Source organism: Triticum urartu, chromosome 5A, assembly GCF_056163025.1.
Source record: "Triticum urartu cultivar PI428250 chromosome 5A, HENAU_Tu73, whole genome shotgun sequence".
In the NCBI taxonomy this organism is placed as follows: Eukaryota; Viridiplantae; Streptophyta; class Magnoliopsida; order Poales; family Poaceae; genus Triticum; species Triticum urartu.
This window is the reverse complement of record NC_141877.1, coordinates 368270578-368294302: the sequence shown is the minus strand read 5'-3', so window position 1 is coordinate 368294302 and position 23725 is coordinate 368270578.

Genomic DNA, 23725 nt, shown 5'->3' with positions numbered 1-23725 from the left:
CACATACGCGCATGTGTGCGAGGCGTTGGCTCTAACTGAACCCGAGCGAGGCGTTGGGCTCTAACTGAACCCGAGCGATTGCACTGCAGGCTACGCATTACTGAACCCGAGCGATCGATCGATGGCTATTAACTGAACCCGATCGAGCGATTCCTTCGCTACTGCTGCTAACTGAAGCCGATCGATTGGATGAACAATGAGCGTTGCAGGGGGCTTCGATGAACAGTGAGTGGTGGCGTTGCCTCTGGATGAACAGGACCCCGTGGTCTGGTGGAGGGCTGGATGAACAGTAGACGGTGGAGGGGTGCCCGTGGAGGGGTGGATGAATAGGACCCCGTGGTGTGGAGGGCTGGATGAACAGTAGACGGTGGAGGGGTGCCCGTGGAGGGGTGGTTGAACAGGACGACGTGGTGTGGAGGGCTGGATGAATAGTAGATGGTGGAGGGGTGCCCGTGGAGGGGTGGTTGAATAGGACCCCGTGGTGTGGAGGGCTAGATGAACAGTAGACGGTGGAGGGGTTGTTGAACAGTAGCTGGTGGAGTAGCGGGCGGTGGAGGCTGGATGAACAGGAGCCCGTGGAGGCTGGAGGAGGTCGACGATGGAGATGAACAGTATCCCGTGGAGTCCTGTTTTGCGGTACGCCACACCCCTCCCGATGAACAGGAACCCCGTTTCGACCGTAGCGCTCCAACACAAGTCTGTTTCGTCCGTTTTGCGGTACGCCGCACCCCTCCCGATCAACAGGACCCCCGTTTCGACCGTAGGAGGTCCGTTTCCTCCGTTTTAGGGTACGCCAGACCCCTCCCGATGAACAGGATCCCGTTTCGAACGTGGCCGGTCGAACACAAGTCCGTTTCCTCCGTTCTGTGATACGCTAGGCCTCGTTTCCATCGCCTGTTCCGTCCAAGCGCTCCCGATGAACACGACGCATTCCATTGCCTCCCCATGAACACGACGCATTTCGATGCCTCCCCATGAACATGACGCATTCTGTTGCCTCCCCATGAACATGACGACGACGTTGTTTCTCCGTTCTGATCCAGCCATGTACACGAGCCCTGGCCGTACGTATGCGTGAGTAGGCGTTCGAGACCCCGCCCCTATGTACACATACGTGGCCGTATTTTCTTTCTTGCACCCTGGCCACTGTACATACGTTTACATGCTACGCGCGCGCCTCTACTACGACACGTGCACGCCTCTACATCGACCAATATATATGTACGTACATGTTCCTGACCAGAATGACAACGCTACGTACGCTTCGACCAGGTGGGTCTCGACTGGCAGGCACTTCCTTGCATGCGAAGATGTAGCTGGTGGGTCCCAGCAGTCAGGGGGGCGAAATACGGTGGCCCGTCCGGTGGGTCCCCGCTGTCAGGTGGAGGAATAATTATTTTGCACGAAATAAGGAGGCACTTCCTTGCTGCGGCCGTGGACCCAGCTATCAGCCTCTCCACGTACATTCCACGTCTGATGGAAGCCGTTCCTTGACCACATTGACCACGCCGTGCCGAGAGCACCAGGGCGGTGGACGATGGCGAGGCCTAGGAAGGGGACGACGCAGAGCCGGGGAAGACGCGGCAGTGGATGCCCACGCGTAGAGGAGTACGAGGGTTCACTGGTTCACGGCGGTGTGAGGTTGTCATCGCTGCAGAATAACAGGGGGTGTGGGTGAGTAGAGGGATGGCCTGGCCAGCGGTGGGAGTAGTAGGGGGTGGTGAGGCCTCCGCCGCATCGCAGCCGGCCACGGGAGGCAGGAGCACGAGGCACGACCGGCGCTGGTTTGGGCGGCTGGAGCAAGAAGACCAGAGGTTGAAGAAGCACTACGACCGTTGGATGGACATCGTACGGTCACTGGAGCTTGAATCGTGCATATTTACTAAGTTGACAAAGCCCTCCGTCCCCGTCAACTTAGTAGGCCCACAAGTCAGCCTCCCAACAAGGTGGGTCCCAGCTAGCAGGGGGTATTCGTTTTTTTGTGTGTAATAAGGAGGCACTTCCTTGCATGCGAAGATATAGCTGGTGGGTCCAAGCTGTCAGCGGCGGTAACATTTTTTCGCAAAATACAGAGGCCCTTTCGGTGGGTCCCTGATGTCAGGTGGAGGAATCATTATTTTGCGTGTAATAAGGAGGCATTTGCCTGCGCGCGGCCATGGACCCAGTTGTCGGCCTCTCCACGTACAGTCCACTTCAGATGCATGTCGGTCGTTGACCATGTTGACCAGGCCGCGCCGAGAGCACCAGGGCGGTGGACGATGGTGAGGCCTAGGAAGGGAACGACATGGAGGCAAGGAAGACTCGGCAGTTGTTTCCCACACGGAGGGGAGTACGACTGTACGAGGGTTTACTCGTTCGTCTGCCATCGCCAGAGAATAACAGTAGGTGTGGGTGAGTAGAGGGGTGGCTAGGCCTGCTATGGGAGTTTGGTGGGACGGTGAGGCCTGCGCGGCAGCACAGCCGGCCACGGGGAGGAGGGAGCAGGCAGTCCCGCCGGCGCTTGTTTGAGCGGCTGGAGCAGGAAGAGGAGAGATTGAAGAAAGCACGACGGCCGCTTGATGGACATCCAACAGTCACTGCTTGTGCGTCAACCTTTTTTTAGGAAAGCCTCAAATCTGTGGAAAATAGCATACAACCCATCTGCCATTATTTCTAATAATTTACAGCGCATTTGCTAATTCTTAAGGTTTTTTTGGAACCCATATTCTTTTTGTTAGCATTACAGCCCATATTGTGGCCACGGTTAAAAAATTAATGAAATTTTGCATATTCCGGTGCGGTCCGAACTGTTTTTAATCCCGAAATTTCGACTCACATTCAAACTGATTTTAAAAATAATTGTATATCAATATAAAATCCAACAAATTCTCCACGCATAAAAATTAATGTAATTTAAAATCTTGAAATGAAAAAAAGATATTTTAAACTAATTGCCGGTTTGATGTGTTTTAAAAATGTACATTCCATTTCTCATTACTGATTGGCCATTTCTCGGCTAGCCGAATGAAGCTCTCCTCGTCTTGAAAGATTTGCAGCCCTATAGGCCTGACAAAGCGACTTACTTGGAAAATCACAAAAAAAACTGGGCTGTGGCCGTGGACCCAGCTGTCAGCCTCTCCACATACAGTACTCTTCCGATGGAAGTCGGTCGTTGACCACATTGACCACGCTGCGCCGAGAGCACCAGGGCGGTGGACGACGATGAGGCCTAGGAAGGGGACGATGCGGAGCCGGGGAAGATGCGGCAGTGGATGCCCACACGGAGAGGAGTACGAGGGTTCACTGGTTCGGCTGCGGCGTGAGGCTGCCGTCGCCGCAGAATAACAGGGGGTGTGTGCGAGTAGAGGGATAGTGTCACATCCCTAGCTTCTGGCATTGCACTAGGGTAACTTCATGTGTGCATCATGTTTAAACTTTGAAAGAAACTTGAAATGGGGATTGCCTAAACCCTAGCATTAAAGGAATTCACTAGGTTCAACCAAAATATTTCCAGTAAATCCAAATGGCTTTAAAAAATGTTCATCATTCTTGGAAAAAGCTGGAAACAGTAACCAGAGGTGATGCACACTTTTGCATGACATATTTGGGCTCTGGATTAAATCATATGTTATTTGAATTTGGGCATTTAAATGCTAGTAAATATTTTAAATGCCCAAGTAATCCTAAACTGAAATGTCCCATGTTGGGTATATTCTATACAGTGGGCATGTTCAGTTTGGTGATTTTTGAAAGGGTCTAGGTATTTTTAGAAAAGCCACAAAGATTACAGAAAAATAGAAAAGAAAAATAAAGAGAGAGAGAGAGAGAAACCCACCTGGGCCTCACCTGTGCTGGCCCAGCCCACCTGGCTTGTGCCAGTCATCACCCACCTCTGCCAGTAGGCAGAGGCATGTCACCGGCGTGTGCACCCGCGGCCACCTCCTGCTTCCACCTCCTGCTGCCTCCCTGTCCCCATTCGAGCGCCACGAAGACGCCCAGCACCCCCCTGCACCTCTCCCCTCTCTCCCCCTCATCTCCCTCACCCTCTCCCACGATGGCAGAGCGCCATCCTCGCTGTCGTTCGTTGTAGTCGTCACCAGAGCCACCCCCTCTCCCCTCTGACGTGCCCATGAGCTCCGCCTCCATTGTCTACGCCTCCTCGACGACTCACGCGACGCCGGACGCCTCCAAGCACCGACCCCGACACCTTCTTCTTCCTCGGTCCGCCGAGATCGCCGGCGCCCGTGTGCCCTCCTCGACGCGTCCTCGCGCCTGTCGACCCCTCCGTTAGCCTCTCTGTGAGCTTCCGCGTCGAACCCGTCTCCTCCCTCTCTCGATTATGCTCTCTAGCTCCGTTCCCCATCTCCGCCGAAGCTTGCCGCCACCGCGAATGTCGCCGTCGCCGTTAAGGTCGGCCAACGCCGCGTATGAGCACCCGGTCGAGTCCATGCTGCCCCGTAGCTTCTGCCCGTGCACTTCGTTCGCTCTAAATCGAGCTGCAGCCCCGCACCCGCAACCAGCTGAGCACCGGCCGCTGCCCAGCTCACTGCCGTCGCTGCCACCGGCCACCCCAGCTCGCCCCGCGTGCTCCAGAAGATGCGCCGCGCCTCCAGCTCACCGTAGCCACAAACCACGCATGAAACGGTGCTCCGTACCATCGTCCTGAGCAACTCCGGCGAGTTCCGGCCATTGCTGTGGTCGCCGGCGTCGACCGCTGATGTGGCAGATTATATTAGTACTAATTATGTTATTAGTCTAACCCTATGACACTGACAGCTGAGCCCCACCGTCTAATTAAACTTAGTTTACTTTCTGTTTAAGTTTAACTAACCACGGTGGGCCCACGCATCAGCTTTGACCATGCTGACGAGGCAGTTGACTGGGACCACATGTCAGCGACCCTAACCAGCACTGGTTCACTGACTAGTGGACCCCACTGGTCAGGTTTGACCCGGGGCAGCCCTGTTGACCTGCTGAGGTTAGCATGACGTAATGCTGATGCAATAATGTAATTTCTGGATTTATTTTTATTCAGGAAATTCCAGAAAATTACCTAAACTTCTAAAAATCATAGAAAATCAACCGTAACTCCAAATGAAATAAATTATATATGAAAAATTATCAGAAAAATTCAAGGAATCCATCTGTACCATTTTCATGCATGTTTGAGAAAGTTAACCTCACTGTTTAGAATGAAACATGATTAGGGCAAATTTAATAATAGGTTTGGAGTTGGAATTTGATATAGTTTTGAATTCTACTTGAATTTAAATGACTTTTTGTTGCATTAGCCCAAATCACAACATATTGCCATGTCATGATCATGCATCATATTGTTGCATTGCATTGATTGTATTCTTCCTTGTTTGCCAGTAATTGCCCCCTCTCAGTAGACGTTGTTTCCGACGACGTGATCGATGACACCGATGAAGAGCTATTCTATCTTCAGAAGTGCCAGGCAAGCAAAACCCCCTTGTTCATTCCGATACAATCCCACTCTCTCGCTCCTGCTCTCTTTTACTGCATTAGGACAACAACGATTCAACTGTTACATGCTGCGGTAGTTGAACCCCTTTCCTCTGCATGACCTGTCATTGCCACAGTAAATAGATGAAACCCACTAGCATGAGTAGGAGTTGTTTGAGCCCTAATGTGCCTACTCATTCATGTTTGTTTGTCATGCCTGCTACTGCTTAGAGTTGAGTCAGGTCTGATTCATCGGGGATGAATTGTAGGTGTGTGAACATGTCCTACTATGTGTGAGCTAAGTGTGTGAACACGATTTGGTAAAGGTAGCGGTGAGAAGCCATGTAGGAGTACATGGTGGGTTGTCTCATTGAAACTGTTCTTAGGAACTGAGTTCTGTGTTTGTGATCCATGACCAGCTACTAACACGCATTAGGCCCGAAACCAATGGACCCTCTCGACTTATTAACTGCCCTTGTCCTCTGTCCAGGAGTTGCAACTAGTTTCTGGTGTTTCTAGGATATGTGTTGGCGGCTGTGCGTAGCGTTGACCCTAGGGGTGGGCAATGATGCGGTAGATACACCGTGGCACGGTGTACCGGGCGCCCGTTTGGTGTCTCGGGAACCCTGCACACATCGTTTGGGGCTGTGAGCGAAACTCCGACCGGATCTCCTCGCGGATGGAACCCGAATAGGCGATAAACCTGGACTAGAGACTTGTGTGGTTAGTCAGGTCGTGGCCGACTCCCTCGCCAGGCTTCCGCTTGAAGGTTGCCGAGATACACGACATGTACATGGTGGTAAGTGGCGAGAGCGTGTGTGAAGAAGTACACCCCTGCAGGGTTATAAATGATCTATTCGAATAGCCGTGTCCGCATAAAGGACTTATGGGTTGCCTATAACAGTTCATAGACAAGTGAAAGTGGATACTCTAAAACTCGCAAGATAAGTGTGAGTGCTATGGATGGCCTTCTAGTAGGGAGACGGGAGCGGATCCATAGTGGTGTATTGAATGGTGAATATGTGGACTCGTGTGCGCCACCTCAAAATAGTTGCTTGCAATCGTAGTTCAGGTTAGCCACTGAGTCAAAGCTGGCTTGCTGTAGTTAAACTCCACCACCCCCCTTGTTGATACCGATGCATATGTAGCTAGTTCTGATGTAAGTCTTGCTGAGTACCTTTGTACTCACGTTTGCTTAATTTATGTTTTGCAGAGAGATTTCAGTCTCGCTAGTAGTTCCGCGTGGACTTCGACGTTTAGCTTGATACCTCAGCTACGATCTTGTGCCCTCGGCAAGATCTAGTAGATAGTCAGGCTTCACAGCCTTTTTCATTTATAGATGTCTGTACTCAGACATGTTAAAGCTTCCGCATGTGCTTTGGTTTGTATGCTCTGAATGTTGGGTCATGAGAACCATGTTTGTATTTCTGGCTCCTCGGAGCCTAATGAATAAATACTGAGTCGTAGAGTTATGTTGTGATGCCATGTTTTATTTACACATATCGAGCATATTGTGTGTATGATTGAAATGCTTGGTATGTGTGGGATCCGACAATCTAGTTGTTTATCTTTGACAGCCTCTCTTATGGGGAAATGTAGTCTTGTGCTTCCATGAGCCATAGTAGTCCGCTACAGCCCGGTTCACCGGAGTCCTGCTAGCCCAGCACTACTGCTCGGGACACTTGACTGGACGGCATGTGTTTCATTTCATTCCTGTGTCTGTCCCTTCGAGGAAATGTCACGCGGTGACCTCCGGAGTCCTACCTAGCCTGCTACAGCCCGGGTTACCGGAGTCCTGTTAGCCCAGTGCTACAGCCCGGATTCACACGCTGCTGACCGACATGTTCGAAGTTGATTCATGTATGCCTGTCCCCATGGGTTAGTGCCGCTTTGGGTTCACGACTAGCCATGTCGGCCCGGGTTCTCTGTCATATGGATGCTAGCAACACTATCATATACGTGAGCCAAAAGGGCGCAAACGGTCCCGGGCCATGGTAAGGCGACACCCGTGGGAATACCGTGCGTGAGGCCGCAAAGTGATATGAGGTATTACCAGCTAGATCGATGTGACTTGGAATCGGGGTCCTGACAGATAGCATGGGCCAGCGGTGGGAGTAGTAGGGGGCGGTGAGGCCTCCGTGGCATCACAGTCGGCCACGAGAGGCAGGAGCACGCGGCACGACCGGCGCAGCTTTGGGCGGCTGGAACAAGAAGACCAGAGGTTGAAGAAGCACTACGGCCGTTGGATGGACATTGTATGGTCACTGGAGCTAGAATCGTTCATATTGACTAAGTTGACAAAGCCCTCCATCCTCGTCAACTTAGAAGACCCACAAGTCAGCCTCCCACCATGGTGGGTCCCAGCTAGCAGGGGGAGTATTCATTTTTCTGTGTGTAATAAGGAGGCACTTTCGGTGGGTCCGAGTTGACAACGGGGGGGAACGTTTTTTCACGAAATACAGTGGTCCGTCAGGTGGGTCCCAGCAATCAGGGGCAAACGTTTTTTCACGAAATACGGTGGCCCGTCCGGTGGGTCCCAGCAGTCAGGGGGGAAACATTTTTTCCGTGAAATACTGGTGGCCTGTCCGGTGGGTCCCTGTTGTCAGGTGGAGGAATAATTATTTTGCGCGTAATAAGGAGGCACTTCCTTGCGGCTGCCGTGGACCCAGCTATCAGCCTCTCCATGTACAGTACTCTTCCGATGGAAGTCGGTCGTTAACCACATTGACCATGCCGCACCGAGAGCACCACGGAGGTGGACGATGGCGAGGCCTAGGAAGGGGACGCGGCGGAGCCGGTGAAGACGTGGCAGTGGATGCCCACGCGGAGAGGAGTACGAGGGTTCACTGGTTCGGCTGCGGTGTGAGGCTGTCGTCGCCGCAGAATAACAGGGGGAGTGGGTGAGTGGAGGGATGGCCTAGCCAGCGGTGGGAGTAGTATGGGGACGGTGAGGCCTCCGCGGCAGCACAGCCGGCCACGGGAGGCAGGAGCATGCGGCACGACCGGCGTTGCTTTGGGCGGCTGGGGCAAGAAGACCAGAGGTTGAAGAAGCACTACGGCCGTTGGATGGACATCGTTGACCACGCCGTGCCGAGAGCACCAGGGCGGTGGACGACGGCGAGGCCTACGAAGGGAACGACACGGAGCCGGGGAAGACATGGCAATGGCTGCCCACGCGGTGGAGAGTACTAGGGTTGAGTGGTTCGGCTGCCGTCGCCGAAAAATAACAGGAGGTGTGGGTGAGTAGAGGGATAGACAGGCCAGGGATGCGAGTATTATGGGGCCATGAGGCCTTCCCGGCAGCACTGCCGGCCACGGGAGGCGGGAGCAGGCGGTTCCGATGGCGCTGGTTTGGGCGGTTGGGGCAGGAAGATCAGAGACTGAAGAAGCACGATTGCCGTTAGATTGACATCTAACGGTCTGACGCTGGTAGAGTCGATTGTTGACTAAGTTTCTTTTTTGAGAAACCTTGTGTACGCATGAATTTAGTAGGCCCACAAGTCAGCCTCCAAATCTGTGGCAGTCAACATAAAGCCCATTTGCTATTTTTTATAATTTGCAGCCCATTTGCTAATTCTTAAGTAATTTATTACCATCCATTTTCTTCCCAGGACCACGGTCAAAAAGTCCAACCTTATTTTGCATATTTCGATGGAGTCCTAACTGTTGTAATCCCGAAATGATAAACATTTTTTTAAGAACTTATTGATTTGCCAAAAAAATCGTTTTGTTTTTGTAAGCAAATAAGACGTGGGACAATTTAGTTGGTTTAAGGGAAAACCAGTGGTAAAAAAATCAGCGCTGGGTGGGAAAAAACAACAAAAATATGGATGTAAATATGAAAAGGGAATTTTATGTGTTTTCCATATACTGATACGTGTGTATGAACTAGTAAAACTATAGGTAGAGATTAGAAAACGGATGTAGGACATGCGTTTCAAGAGGAAAATAGAACCGGGCTGTGTGTTTGATTCAGTAAAAAACTTCCTGCGGATGTTGTAAGTCAAAATATAACTAACGCTGGCGGGCCAGAGGCCAGTAGATACCTGCTGGATCTTTGTGCCCCGTTGTCGTCATGGGCTGGGCCTGTTAAAAACAAAACAACCCTGGGCAATCTATAGCCCAGTTGAAACTTGCTCGACCTGAAAAAACAATATACGTGCTCAATAAACGAGAGAATTCTGCAAGTACAGATTGATAACTGGGATGCAACACGGATATTGATTTTTTATCATGATAATAAGTGCATGCACCTGTTTCGAAAAAATTGGAGAACTGGGAATTCGAACGGCGGGTGCTTATGCTACCCATCAAATAAAAATCAGGTGCCTGAAAATTCGTTTCGAAACAAATGATTCAGCTTTATATCCACGTCGACCCTCGGCATGATGGTTGGAAGCAAATGCAAGTTCATACCAAAAGATCGTTAACAACAATACCAACTTGCGGATGACAAGGTAGTACAACTACCAATACCAAACTAACTTATAATCTTTTTACTCCTGGCCCTAGTGTTCGTCTGTTAGAAAATCTTGCAGAGGACCAGCTCCCGCTCCTTCTCTTGCTCCAGGTCCCCGAGGTGGTACTGGTGCATCACCCATTTGGTCCTCTGCTGGTCGAAGTTCTTGTTGGTGTGCAGCACCAGAACCTTTTTTGCTGCCCATCTGCCTGCCGTTGACCATCACCGGCAAGGTATTGCCGGTCTTGTGCGACATCGCGTGCATGCCGCACTACGACTGTATCTCGCGACGCATCCACACGCCCCTTTTGAATGCCCTCGAATTGCGCTGGAAGAAATGCTTCCTTAGGCCACTCAGTGTGATACCTGCAGTATTGTGGAATACAGGTTTTAGTGTACCTAGTTGGCATTTTCATAACATCTTTGGCATGTTGCAGTCACTTGTTTCACTTTTTATTAACTGTCAAATTGTAATTGCTTCACCAGGTCTGCGTCTAAAAAGAAAAATAGAGCTATAAACAAAGGAATATGTTGGTGCAAGTAGACGGCCGATCGGTGTCTTACTTGGAAGTTTCTCAGCTTGGGTGTAACATATGCCGTGCTCGCTGTCTATGGTTGGTATGAACAAATCGATGAGAGACTGAGAAATCTCGCGCTGTCAGCACTCACTTTGGCCTGATCTGTGGGATCGAACTTGACGCCAGCCGGCAGCACGGGCCAATCCTTCTTCGACTTGCATCGGTAATTTTAGTTATATGGTACTCAATGTATGATCAATCGACTGTTTTAAGTGAATGATGAAAGATTCCGACAGATAAGTGGTACTCCAAATCCGAAGTCTAGAATACCCGAACACGCCACCGAGATTCTTGTGTCACCTCACGCGCAGTGTGTTGTCACGTCAATTCAATGTGTGGACATGATGAATAATTTGACCGACGTATACTAGTACTGCTACTGTACTACTTACTAGTCGTATTTAGTGTCACAAGGCCGTTGCATGTTGTAATTAAGGATGGACATGTAGCCTATACCTACAGCACAAGTTGGTGCATTAGTCAATCAACATCGATTTAGATTAAAGGCTAAATGCATTGGAAGTGTAGATGTACATCATGTAGTACACTCTTTGTTGGAAGACAGAGGGAGGACACGTGCATGCACTCACATACACAGCCAGGGCGGTTCGCGCGCAAGGGTTGGACTCGTGTCGCGCCTGCATAAAGTTTTGTTTAACTAATTTCTTTGATCTACCAACTGACAGGTGGGACCCAGAAACTAGGTGACAATTTAACCAGTCAACAAAGTGCCACGTCGACTATGTGGTTGGTCAGTAGGGTGCAATACGGTGCTCTACGATGTGCTAGTGATCGCATAATCGCCGCAAAACTATATATAGTGACCGTAAAGAGCATACTGTTACATACGTTGACCGCCAGTGTATTTTTCTCGTTTCAAATTAAGCCATATTAATCAGAAAGGACGCAGCATGGACTACTACTACTAGTACTAGTACTGCTTTGATGTGTCCCGTCAACTCGCCGAACGAGGAGAAGCTTGCTTACTACGCCTCTCCCTCGCCCACGCGCGTGGTGGTTCGCAGGATGAGGAGAGGGTTTTGACTACAGTGCCCTCTCCCTCTCCCTCTCCCTCGCCCTCGCCCTCGCGGTGGACGTGCAGCAGTTCAATCGGTGTCAGATTGCCAGAAGCATATTGTACTGTAGTATCATCATTGTTGGACCTTCGGAAGAGGCGAAGAGCCAAGTGCAAGGTTCACACGAGTATGAACATTTGAACCTCCCGAAGAGGCAAAGAGCCAAGCGCAAGGTTCTATAGGAGTTGTCGTCCTAGTAGGAGTGTACTAGTACAACTATAGTGAATGATGCTACTGTATCATGTCGCTATGTCACGTATATCCAAAGTTGTGCCACCTTTTTTTCTCAAAGAGCGTGTTGGAGCCCATGCAACAACCACACAAGTTGCACGTACACATAATACATTTACTAGTAATAAATTCTAAACGACAAATGACAGTATGCCACACAAGTTCATCTCCAACTCATGTGATAAATTTGTGCACGACTAGTCTACATATATTCACAGCGCTACAGTTCACAATTACCGTACTCCATTTACACGTTATAGATGGGCTACATGTCCTCCTCTAGGTTCCAGTCCCAGGTGTTCTTCATGGATGGCATGATCCATAGCGGTGGGCAATGGGAATCATTGTCGCAGCTTTCTAGTCCGGTTCCAGACGATGGAGACTCATCCAAGTTGAAGCGGCATAAATCAGGGATAGCGTGTCCTAGCATGTCGTTCATCCGGCGGTGCGCACTGAAGACACAACCATGCTTCATGAACAGCAGGCCTTCCATGTCGTGCACGAAAGGTGGCATCCGCTTCACAATGGGGTAGCTGTCCCCGATGAAAAGCGAGTACTCTCCAAGAGTGTTCCTCGGCACCCACGTAGCATCACGGGGGTCGTACTCGGCGCCGTTCATCTGGTACACGCGGCATCCCAGATCTGGACACATGGTGACGTACAAAGTCAAGGTCCATGCATAATAATGTTGTGCTCAAATGTGGCGGTCAGTAATACTGTGTAGCAAATAGTACTACTACGGTATAGAGGAAGTAAAATAACCGGCTTATTATATATAGCCACTCTTGGCTACATGGATGAGATAGTAAGACATGGAAAAACAAAAATGGTGGTAGCTAATGGGTTCAAGTCTTCAAGGGCCTAGCTAGCTATACGCATTCTCCAAGGTAAAAAGTACTCCTACTAGTACTACAAAGTATACTACTAGTACAACAATGAAAGAGAAGGCGAGAGGGTTAAAAAATGGAATACCTGGGTAGATGGTGATGGTCCGATCGTGGTAGATTATGTGACCATGTTGCACATCAGTGGTACCATTGGTAACGACACTACTAGGAAAAGGCCTACTAATGGCGCACCAGTTTTGCCTACTAATGGCGCATTACTGGTGCGCCATTACTAGCACGCCACTAGTAATTTTTGCTAATGGTGCACCACTGGTGCGCCATTAGTATCTGGTATACTAATGGCGCACCATCTAGTGCGCCATTAGTATATAACACCATGCGCCATTAGTGTTCCTCCCAGGGGCCATATTTAACCATGTGCTTTGGCACACTAATGGCGCACTGCGGATGGATGCGCCATTAGTATACTTGGCATACTAATGGCGCACTCTGTAGTGATGCGCCATTAGTATGAATATTAGGTTTTTTTTTACTTTTCTGAATTTTGCACATGTTACAAAATATATTATTTGACATAATATAGACAGTAGCACACAGCAACAACAGATTCATCGAATACAATAGAAGATTAGTCTCCGAATACAATTCATCATATTAGTCTCCGAATTCAAAAGACCGAACAAAGATAAAACATTACAAGTCTCGAGACCGCGAGTATCGAGTTTGTCGGAAGTAATACTAATCCTAACAAGTCCTACTAATCATCAACATACAACTTCTACTCGTTATTCATAACAAGTCATACGATCATCATCTTGATAGTCTTCGAACCAACCCTACTTAATTGTTCTTAGCACATGATCATCAGTATTAGGCAGGACCTAAATACCCTATTTAAGCTAAAATAGCATAAAACAATATAGACCCTGACTCTCCATTATGGAGAATGGAGAACATCCTATCTCCAATTCTTGCGCTTCGCTTCCTTTTGCTTCCAAGAAGCTCCTTACGACTGTCCATACATTTTTTCCATCCTTTGATTTTCATGTCTCCACTTCTTTTAGAAATCTCGTATGGACAGTTGAGATTCGTAGGACGACCCGGCTGTATGTTCAAAACATTAACACTACCTTTCAGATACATCATATGAGGCACGCAATTCTCTGGGATTATCTGTTGAAAAACATAGTAATAACTTCATAGTTAGCAATGATGTACTAGTTTTAGAAGTATGCAAAAGATGCACGGATGTCGTAATAGTAAAAATCTTACCAGGGTATCTCCATGGTAGTTACCGTAGTTGAACACATGCACTAGTGGCACGTATTTGCCATAATGTTGAGGAGTTTGATTGTAGATATTGTAATTCTCAATGTCAGTACAAAATCCGACCAAATGATTTTTCTCCTTGTAAGTTGTTAATTCAGAGCCATCGGTGTAGTGGGTTTTGTCTACCATCTCCCGCACATTGTTTGAACAATAAAAATAAGCTGTCAATGGAAATAAGCTGTCAACTATTTTGAAATAAACAATATAAATTAGCTAATAACTATGTTTGAGAAACTCACATAGCGGTAGAACTGGAGGCGTATCAACAAGGACCCAAATGTCCATATTGTCTTGGTTGATGTCAGGATTACCAAGATCCATGGTGATAAGCATACCCTCATCAAAACCATACATCTTGCAAAATGCTTCCCAATTTTTGCAACCAAAATGGGTTACGCTCTCAGAATTATATAGATTTACTTCAAAGTCCACATCGTGATGAGTCCTTAGGTGAATTTTCTTTGTTTCAGAAATTTCATGGTCTTCAAAATCCATCCTCTCCAAGACATAGCGTCTTGCATGGCATGGGATAAGCTATACTCGAATTGTAAAAGATGAAACTTACACGTTGAAATAGTTGAAGTCATGCTTAATTATGAAAATAACACTTGTCGTCATTGTGTACCGTTTCAACTTCGAAGGTCTCCTCGAGCTTAATGCTGAAGCGCCGATCATCGTCCAGGTGAGGCATGTCGCACAGACCTCGATCATCGTGGCACCAGTCGCACTCCGCCGGGAGACTTTCGTTGTCCGATGATGATGACAACATATCCTATGTTCATAATTCAAAACTACATCATTTAGGGTTTGTCGACACCGAGGCACCCTAAAAGCCTAAGCTTTCATCATTTAGGTTTTGTCGACGCCGAGGCACCCTAAAAGCCTAAGCGTACATCATTTAGGTTCTCATCGACACCGAGGCACCCTAGGTTGGGCCTAATCACTTGGCACTAATCACTTGGCTCTATTGCCACCTATGTAGGGTTTATCATCTAGGGTTTATCGATGCTAACGAGAATTCTAAGTTGGGCCTAATCACTTGGCTCTATTGCCACCTATGGTTTAATGCAGCAAGAATGGCGGTGCAGTTGATCCTACTTAATTAAGTACTAAGATACCCCGGCCCATGCATTAGTAGCAAGTACCCCATATGTCCGATTTTTAGCAAAGTCATGCTAAAATTCATGGAAAATTTCAGCATGACCTTTGCTGAAAATAAGACATATGGAGTACCCGAATTTTCTGGACGGAAGTTAATCGACATTCCGGCAAACTCAAGGGCCTCTCGGGGTACCTGCAAAATCATCACGACACGATGGTCAGAGACAAAACCCAGCAAACTAGCACCACAATGTGCCTCTACTTTCATATGGATGAAAAGGCCACAGACCATATGGTCCTCTGCTTTCATATGGACAAAAATTAGCTCAACTTATGTGAGCTTCCATTCCAGATCTAATAGGTCACCCAACAAAAAATCATGAATAGTTTTAGCTAAAAAAAATCATGGATTGTTGTTAACTGAAAATTAGTGAAAGAAACTGTTGCTGATTATGGATTACTATTAATTAAAAATAGAGCATCTGGCTTGTCTTATCATGTTCACTAAGTCCACAAAAATGAATAGGTTCAGTAAACTTGAAGTACTCAACACTAAACATGGTTCAAAGCTCACTACACTACACTACATCGTGCAATGGTTCAGACCTCACTACACTAGAACAAGCTCACTACACTACACTACACTACACATGCTTAAACTCTGAACATAAACAAACACCAGCAATGCAATATGTAAACTACCTCTGTTTCTAGGAAACAAGAGTTATCATCAATGCTTTTGAGTTTATTAAGTACCTTCAGTTCTGAGTTTTAAATGTCAAAAGAGCTTCACAGAATCTTGAATCCTCCAAATCACTCTTAACAGTTCTGCATTGCACAAAGGCAGCAATGAGACAATGATATCAGTAGCAATAATAGGTGCTTACATTCTCATAATGTCAGTATTATTTAACCAAAATTCAACCTACAGAGTTCTAGTACAGTGAGTAACTCCCAATTCTTTTAATAGAAGCACAATTAACAACACAACTAGGGAGTCTAGGACAATGCCACCAGATAGAATTTGAAGGAAAAACGTTCTTCCAGAACCTTCAAGCCACAATCATACATAGAGTGGCTGATCATATAAGCTATATTTAAATAAACATCAACTAAACTTGATTACAAGAAAAACTACAATCACATTGATATAAACTAGAGCATATAGCAATAGTAAATTGCTGCTCCATATAGCAATAGTAATGCACCTAATCAACATTGTAGAGCATCCTGTTACAAACTTGTTCTGATCCTGCAAATTAATGGGGAGGAAGAACTAGGGAGGGAGGGAATGGTAATGGTTCAGAGAAGAACAATAGTAATGCTCCATATAGCAATAGTAATGCTCCATATGTTCTGATCCATATAGCAAGAAGAACTAGGGAGGGAGGGAATGGGGAGGAAGGGTGGAGAGGGAGGAAGGAGGAGAGGTACCTGGGCGGGCGTGGCCAGTCGCCGGAGGGGTCGGGGTCGAAGGGGTGGCTCGAGGGCGTCCGAGCTCGTCCGGGTCCTCGTAGTCGAAGAGGAAGACGACGGCGGTCCTCCTGGGCACCTCGGTTGGTCGTGGGGAGGCCGGCGGTCACGTGCTTCGCGGGTCAGGGGCGTGGGGGAGCGGGGGCGGCGGCGCGGGGGAGCCGGAGCGGGTGTGGCGAGGGATGGAAGGGGATCTGGCGAGGGAGAGGGAAGGAGGTATCGGGCGAAGGGCCGGGTATCCAGCTATAGAGGGGGGAATGCTAGTAATGGCGCACCGTCGAGGGATGCGCCATAAAAACACTCATAGCAATGGCGCACCATTCTCTGGTGCGCCATTAGTAACTTTTTTCTGATAGCAATGGCGCACCCTCCTCTGGTGCGCCATTAGTAACTTCTTTTTTTCATTATTTCTTGTTGCATCTAATAATTTGTTTTTTATCAAATTTGTTATTTTCATGAGGACTAGAACAAAATATATCATCAAATTTGTTTTTTTAATATCATCAAATTTGTTTTTTATTTTTAATTGAAAATATCATCAAATTTGTTATTTGAAAATATCATCAAATTTGTTATTTGAAATATTATCAAAAAGCGGGGGAGGGTGCGATGTGTCGGCGGCCGCGGTGGAGCGGGCTGGGGGAGGGTGCAGGGGGTCGGCGGCGGCGGTGGAGTGAGGGAGGGTGCGGGGGGTCGGCGGCGGCGGTGGAGTGGGGGAGGGTGCGGTGGGTCGTCGGCGGCGGTGGAGCGGCGGAGAGTGCGGGGGGTCGTCGGCGGCGGCGTGGGTCAGGGCAGCGGGGGGAATTAGCTAGGGGGCGAGGGAGAGGGATGAAGGGGATCTGGCGAGAGGGAGGGAATTAGCTAGGGGAAATCTTACTAATGGCGCACCGGCCAGAGGTGCGCTATAAGTAATTTTTTTTGTTGCATGTAATAATTTTTTAGAAAATGAATATGAATATGAAACAGTAATATTTTTTTATAAAAACAGTAATAATTGTTTAACAACAATTGTAGTCTACACTTTATTATTATTATTTTTTAAAAAATGAAAAGGGGAGAGGAGGCGCGGGTGGGATCGAGATTGAGATGGAGGGGGAATCGAGATCGAGATGGAGGGGATCGAGATGGAGTGTCCTCACTAATATTCAATATTTTATCGTATTGAATATGAAAAAATATCATCAAATTTGAAAAAATATTCATGAATTCAAAAAGTGCCCATGAAATTTAAAATATTCATGATATCAAAAAGTGCCCATGATATTTAAAAATATTCATGATATCAAAATATATACTAATGGCGCACTTTTACAGGGTGCGCCATTAGTATTTTAAACTAGTAATGGCGCACGGTGAAGCGGTGCGCCATTAGTAGTTTTGCAAAAAAAAGAATAAAAAAAATTAAGTACTGGCGCACTCCTTGTCTGGTGCGCCATTAATAGTTCTAACTAGTAATGGCGCACCAGACATAGGATGCGCCATTAGTATGTATGTAAAAATAATAAAAAAAAATTATCACTAGTGGCGCACCTGTTTTCTGGTGCGCCATTAGTGTCTTCCACACTAATGGCGCATCACCAACTGGTGCGCCATTAGTATATAGTAGTGGCGCACTACTTCCCTGGTGCGCCATTAGTGTCAATCCTATCTATAGCCCTTTTCCTAGTAGTGCGACTGCTAAGATAGTTGATCCCAATATGCCAAAGTCAGCTACAAGGTTCCATGTTAGACCGAATAGCGGATGCAAATGCACATCCAGGATCGGCGATCTTATTTTGATCGAGGGATGACTGGTCCCTGCAAAATAATGGAGTACCATTAGGGATGCAAATGATGGTTTTTGCATTTCGTTTGTAATCTCCCGTACCGTAGGATGTCAACCAGATGAAACAAGTCCCCTGGCTTGTCACCGCGAAGATGCGGCCTAGATGGCGCACGACGTCTTCGAACGTGTAGGGGTACAAATCTGCCGCCGCCAACATGCACCAGCCTCTGCCGTTACTGCCTCCTGCATTGATGGCAATCCTTATGTCAAACACCGCGATGAGATAGTAATCGTCGTAGCTGCGTCGCTTTATCGGCGGGTCCGCAATTGCTATCTTCTTCAATCTCATGTAGGCATCATCATACGTATTCTTGCCCAGCCAGTCCGGAAGGCCGATCCCAATGGTGGAGAAGGGGTCTACCGGAATGGCCGCACTGCTGTGGATGTTGTGCAAAATCATGGTGGTATCCGGCCGGAGGTATGCAAGCCGATCTTAGTTGGCACCGACCCAGACCTATATATAAGACGGTGGGCAGCGGAGAAATTACAGGATGGAAATGGAATAACTAAGTACTACATGATGAAACTCCATTACTGACCTGCTCATCGGACAAAATGCGACTACCTCTCAACGTCGTCAACTCTAGCGGAGTCAACGTGCAACCATGGCCAGGGAGCGGTGGACTGTTCGAAGAATTGTCCCATAGAAGAACCTTCTCCTCGAGGACGCATGGAAGACCAACAAGCATGACCTTTTCCCAAGCCTGTTTAAGCAGTGTCTTGAAAAAGTTGGTGCAGGAAGCACCGAGTCTTGTGGCGGTGAGGACGTCGGAGCGGCGTGCGATTTCTCCCAGAGAATCGTCGTCCAAGGTCTCCCAGCCCCAACGAGGAGGAGAACCGCCTGGCGAATCCATGGGAGCAGCGACGAACTGCCTTCTCTTCAGGGGGAGAGGAACTGGCGAGGAGGAGATAAGAGCGAAGTAACCGCAGGGCCTCGTCCCTTCCAACTGTAGATCGTTCCTCAGCGAAGGGGTGAGGTTATTATTTACTACTCTAAATAATAGCACTAGTAAGAAATTTTTGGCACTAGGTAGTAGTTTTTGGTACCATGGAGTACTAGTACTAGCATTATGGAACGTTATGGGATTGCATTATACTGTAAATAATAGCGCTAGTAAGAAAATTTTGGCACTAGGTAGTAGTTTTTGGCGTGGATTAAGAAATTTTGGGAATGTTTTTGCCATTTTTTGTACACGCCAACTAGTGTCAAAAAACGTCGTACTTTATGTGACGGAGGAGTATGTACTCGTACTATAGCAGTACTAGTAATACTTTTCTCAACTAGTAGTGCGATGTACTGTACTTCTAGTCTAGTCTTGTATAGTGCACCAGTTTTGAACTCTTGAATCTCAGGGCCAAGGAGCTACAGTTGGAAGTGGAGGGTATTGCTGTTCTCTAGAACCATCGCTGTACTATCAATGCAGGGGAAGTACACCTGCGTAGTGGCCTAGTGGGTAGTCTCAATGCTCTATTCAGCCGCTCCTCTCACGTAGCTGGCCTACTCAGCCGCTCCTCTCACGCACACACTAGCAGCCTGTTTATCAGTGACGGTTACTACGGGGGCAGAACATTTGAGTTATTTGATACAGCAAGACTAGGATTTTCGCTTCCATTTGTGGAGGTGTTATGGATCTCGTCGAACTTTGTTAGTAGTTCCTTCTTTATGAATGAGATCAAGCAAAGCTTTTGCCTCCGTTTCAAAAAAAACACGGCAAGAGGAATTTCTTTTATAGTAGTCCATGCATGTAACGCTACAAGCTACAGAGTAGTAGTAGAGCACTTTACGGACAGAGCCATATTGCATAGTTCCCAATGCCCCGCCAGGCTTTTCCGGCTCCTCGGGCTTAATTGGGAGGCGCTAGTTTAAATATGCTACTAGCTGGAAGCTGCAAGCGAGGTGCGGCTAGGGCGAGCACGCGAGCCACGGGATGCTGGGAAGGAAAACCCGTTCACGTGGCTAGGCTGTCCAGTGCACCCAGATTGTGGGGCCGCACGTCCGTTTGACTTCGAAACTCAAACTACCCGTGTAAAATATTGGCTCGCAGCGAAGTGTAGTAGTACTATTTTTTTTAAAAAGGCCGCCGTGCGTTCGGCCGGGATCGAACCCACAAAATGAGGTATACACTCCCGCGACCACTAGTAGTACTCATTGGAGTATAGCGCAACCTAGAATCGCCTTTTGTCGCTAGTAGTACATACATTGTTCCTTACAAGAAACCCCTAAGAGCATGGTTAATAGTATAGCCAGCTGCTGGCTATAAGCCAGTGCCATGTCATCTACAGCCCATCTTATAGCCAACATGTAGTAGTAGTAGTTTATTTCTTATAGCCCGCTGACTCAACTCTATTGTACTTGCTCTAATAATGTAAGAAACCACTAAAATGCCAAGAAACTACCACCACTTGCATACATGGCAGACTTAAGATAAGACTACCTTATCAACCATTGTACATGCTCTTACCAACAAAAATCCTCGAGTGACCTCCTACCTCCGGCCCGTCCACCTAGTCATCCTCGGCCATGGGACACAGCTACCGCCGCCGGCAGAAGGCGGGGTCAAAACCGCCGACAGTGCGGAGCCCATGTTGCGGCAGCCCGGATGCCAGCTCCGCCCGACGCTCGTGGTCGCTAGCTAGACAAGATAGCTCCATCCAGCTGCTTGTCTGCAAGGTTTGCTAGCTGGATTGGCAAGGCAGCACGGCGGCTTGCTCACGCGCGCCGCGCTAAGGCCAGCCATCTGGCTCGAGCGAAGGCCAGCGCGGCGGCTTTCTTGCTCGTGAGTCATGCTCGGGCCAGCCTGCCAACCCGTGCGGAGGCCAGCGCGGCGTCCGGCCCGTCCGGCGGAGCGGCGGAACTCGCTCATCACCGGCGCCACCGACGAACACGCATCAGTACTGTTTGAAGTAATGTTTAGGAAAAATAATGATTTGAGGGGGGATAACAGGATAGAAGGTCATATGTGGGTCCCTCATGTCAACGGTCAAACAAAATGTGTTGGTTTAAGCTGCCTCGTCAGCATGGACTTGTGGGCCAACCCTGTCATAAATGGGTTTAAACGAACCTAATCGGTAGGAGTACTAGGTAGTTTTTGGTGTGGATTAAGAAATTTTGGGTATGTTTTTGCTATTTTTTGTACAATAGATTCCTCCTAGGGCTGGTTGAAAGTGGTAGTTTTTTGTTAAATACTCTACGTATTGTAAGTAGGAGTGAAAGTGAAGCTTTGGAAGCCAATAAGCAAGGCTAGTTACATAGTGCATATGTGTACATGATTGAAAGTAAATATCAACCATGAGTGACTAATATCTTGATGGAAAACTTGAAACTATGGAATACTAGGAAAAGAAATGCATGGTTGGAAATACTAGGAATGTTCATGTCCGTTGCAAGGAATCATAATTAGAATAATACTTATTCACAAACTTGGTACAAAACACTCTAATTTTGATATACATATGTCACTAGAGATATATTATGTTTCAATTAGAATATATTCCTTGGGCTGTTTTGGTGAGGTCAGGGAGGGATGTAGTTGGTTTTAAGATACTAATTATGGGTTTTTCTACAAATTGGTAGACAAGTGGGATGTTGGTGAGAAGAGGCAACAACTTACCTCACAATCATTAGATGTAGATCTAATGGTCAGAAATGACGGATGGCAGACACACCAGCATCACCAACTTAGTCTTGTCTAGGAGTACACTACTAGGAAAAGGGCTATAGATGAAATTGACACTAATGGCGCACTAGAGAAGTGGTGCGCCACTACTATATACTAATAGCGCACCATGTGGTGATGCGCCATTAGTGTGGAAGACACTAATGGCGCACCAGGCACAAGGTGCGCCACTAGTAACAATTTTTTTTCATTTCTCCAAACATACTATTGGCGCATCCAGGCAAAGTGCGCCATTAGTAGTTCTAACTAGTAATGGTGCACCAGCCGCAGAGTGCGCCACTACTGTATTTTTTTTATTCTTTTTTTCTGCAAAACTACTAATGGCGCACCGTTGCAAAGTGCGCCATTACTAGTTTAAACTAGTAATGGCGCAATATGCCACGGTGCGCCATTAGTATATATATATATATATTTACTTTTTTGCAAAACTACTAATGGCGCACGGCCAGGAGGTGCGCCATTAGTATGTTGGGTTACTAATGGCGCATGGTTGTGTGGTGCGCCATTAGTAACCTGGGACCAGCTAGATATTTTGGACAGCCACACCTACACACTCACTTTCCCCACTTCATTCCCTCCACCTCCTTCTCCAAGCTTGTCGGCTGCCTCCTCCTCCTCACCTCATTTGCACCATAGATTCATCAAAATTAAGTGGTGAAATTACCTTTTTTTTATAGGTAAGTAAGGGGAAAGCTATCTTCATGTTGTAGATCTACTTTTTTTCTCCATAGCTCGCTCCAACAACGTGCACATGCACTTTTTGTGGCCTAGCTAGATCTATGTATGTTTGTGGTGTTGCATATGTTTGTGGTGTTGCATATATGTTTGTGTTTGCAGGTACCGGTATTTGAAATGTGATAGTTGCCAGTATTTTGCCGGAATGTTGATTCATTTCTGTTTCGGCGAGAATTTTGGCACTATGCATTCTTTTTGGTCCTATTTTTAGGGAAAGTCATGCCAAATTTTTTCTTGGTTCTAAAATATCGTTTTGCTCTACCCCGCAGGCGACCATGGTCCGCACGATGACCGAAGGCATCGTGAATAGGTTTTTGAGCTCCGTGAAGGACGAGATGCTTCAAAAGAACGAGACGGGGATAAGATGTCCGTGTCGGAGATGCAAGCTGAAGAGCCTTATTACGGACCCGGATTCCGGGCAGGTGCGGGACCACCTGCTCTTGCGTGGTTTCATGGATGGCTATCAGTGGCAAGGTGATGAAGATGACTATGAAGTCGTCCATGGGGGCCGGGCAAGAAATGAGGAAGGGCAGCAAGACAACCACCGCGGCTCGGGCGGGCGAGAAGATGAAGAATCTCCAGGACATGATCACGACGGTGATGCTGTACACAGTCATCATGTAGAAGATGCCGGAGCAGACGAAGGGCATGATCATGAAGATGAAGATGCCGGCAGAGCAGACGATGATGGACCATCGATGGGCTGGGTGCAGGACCCTCATATTCAAGAGCTACTTCTCAAGCAGACGGATAACGCAAGAGCTGCCGCCGGAGAGAAAGTCAAGCTGGATCAACTAGAGATAGACGCAGTTACTCCATTGTATGAAGGATGCAGACCCGAGGATACCCGCCTGAAAGTAACGCTCATGGCTTTGGAGATGAAGGTAAAACACAAAATGACCGACGCATGCTTCGACGAGAACATGTCATTCTGGCACGAACGTCTTC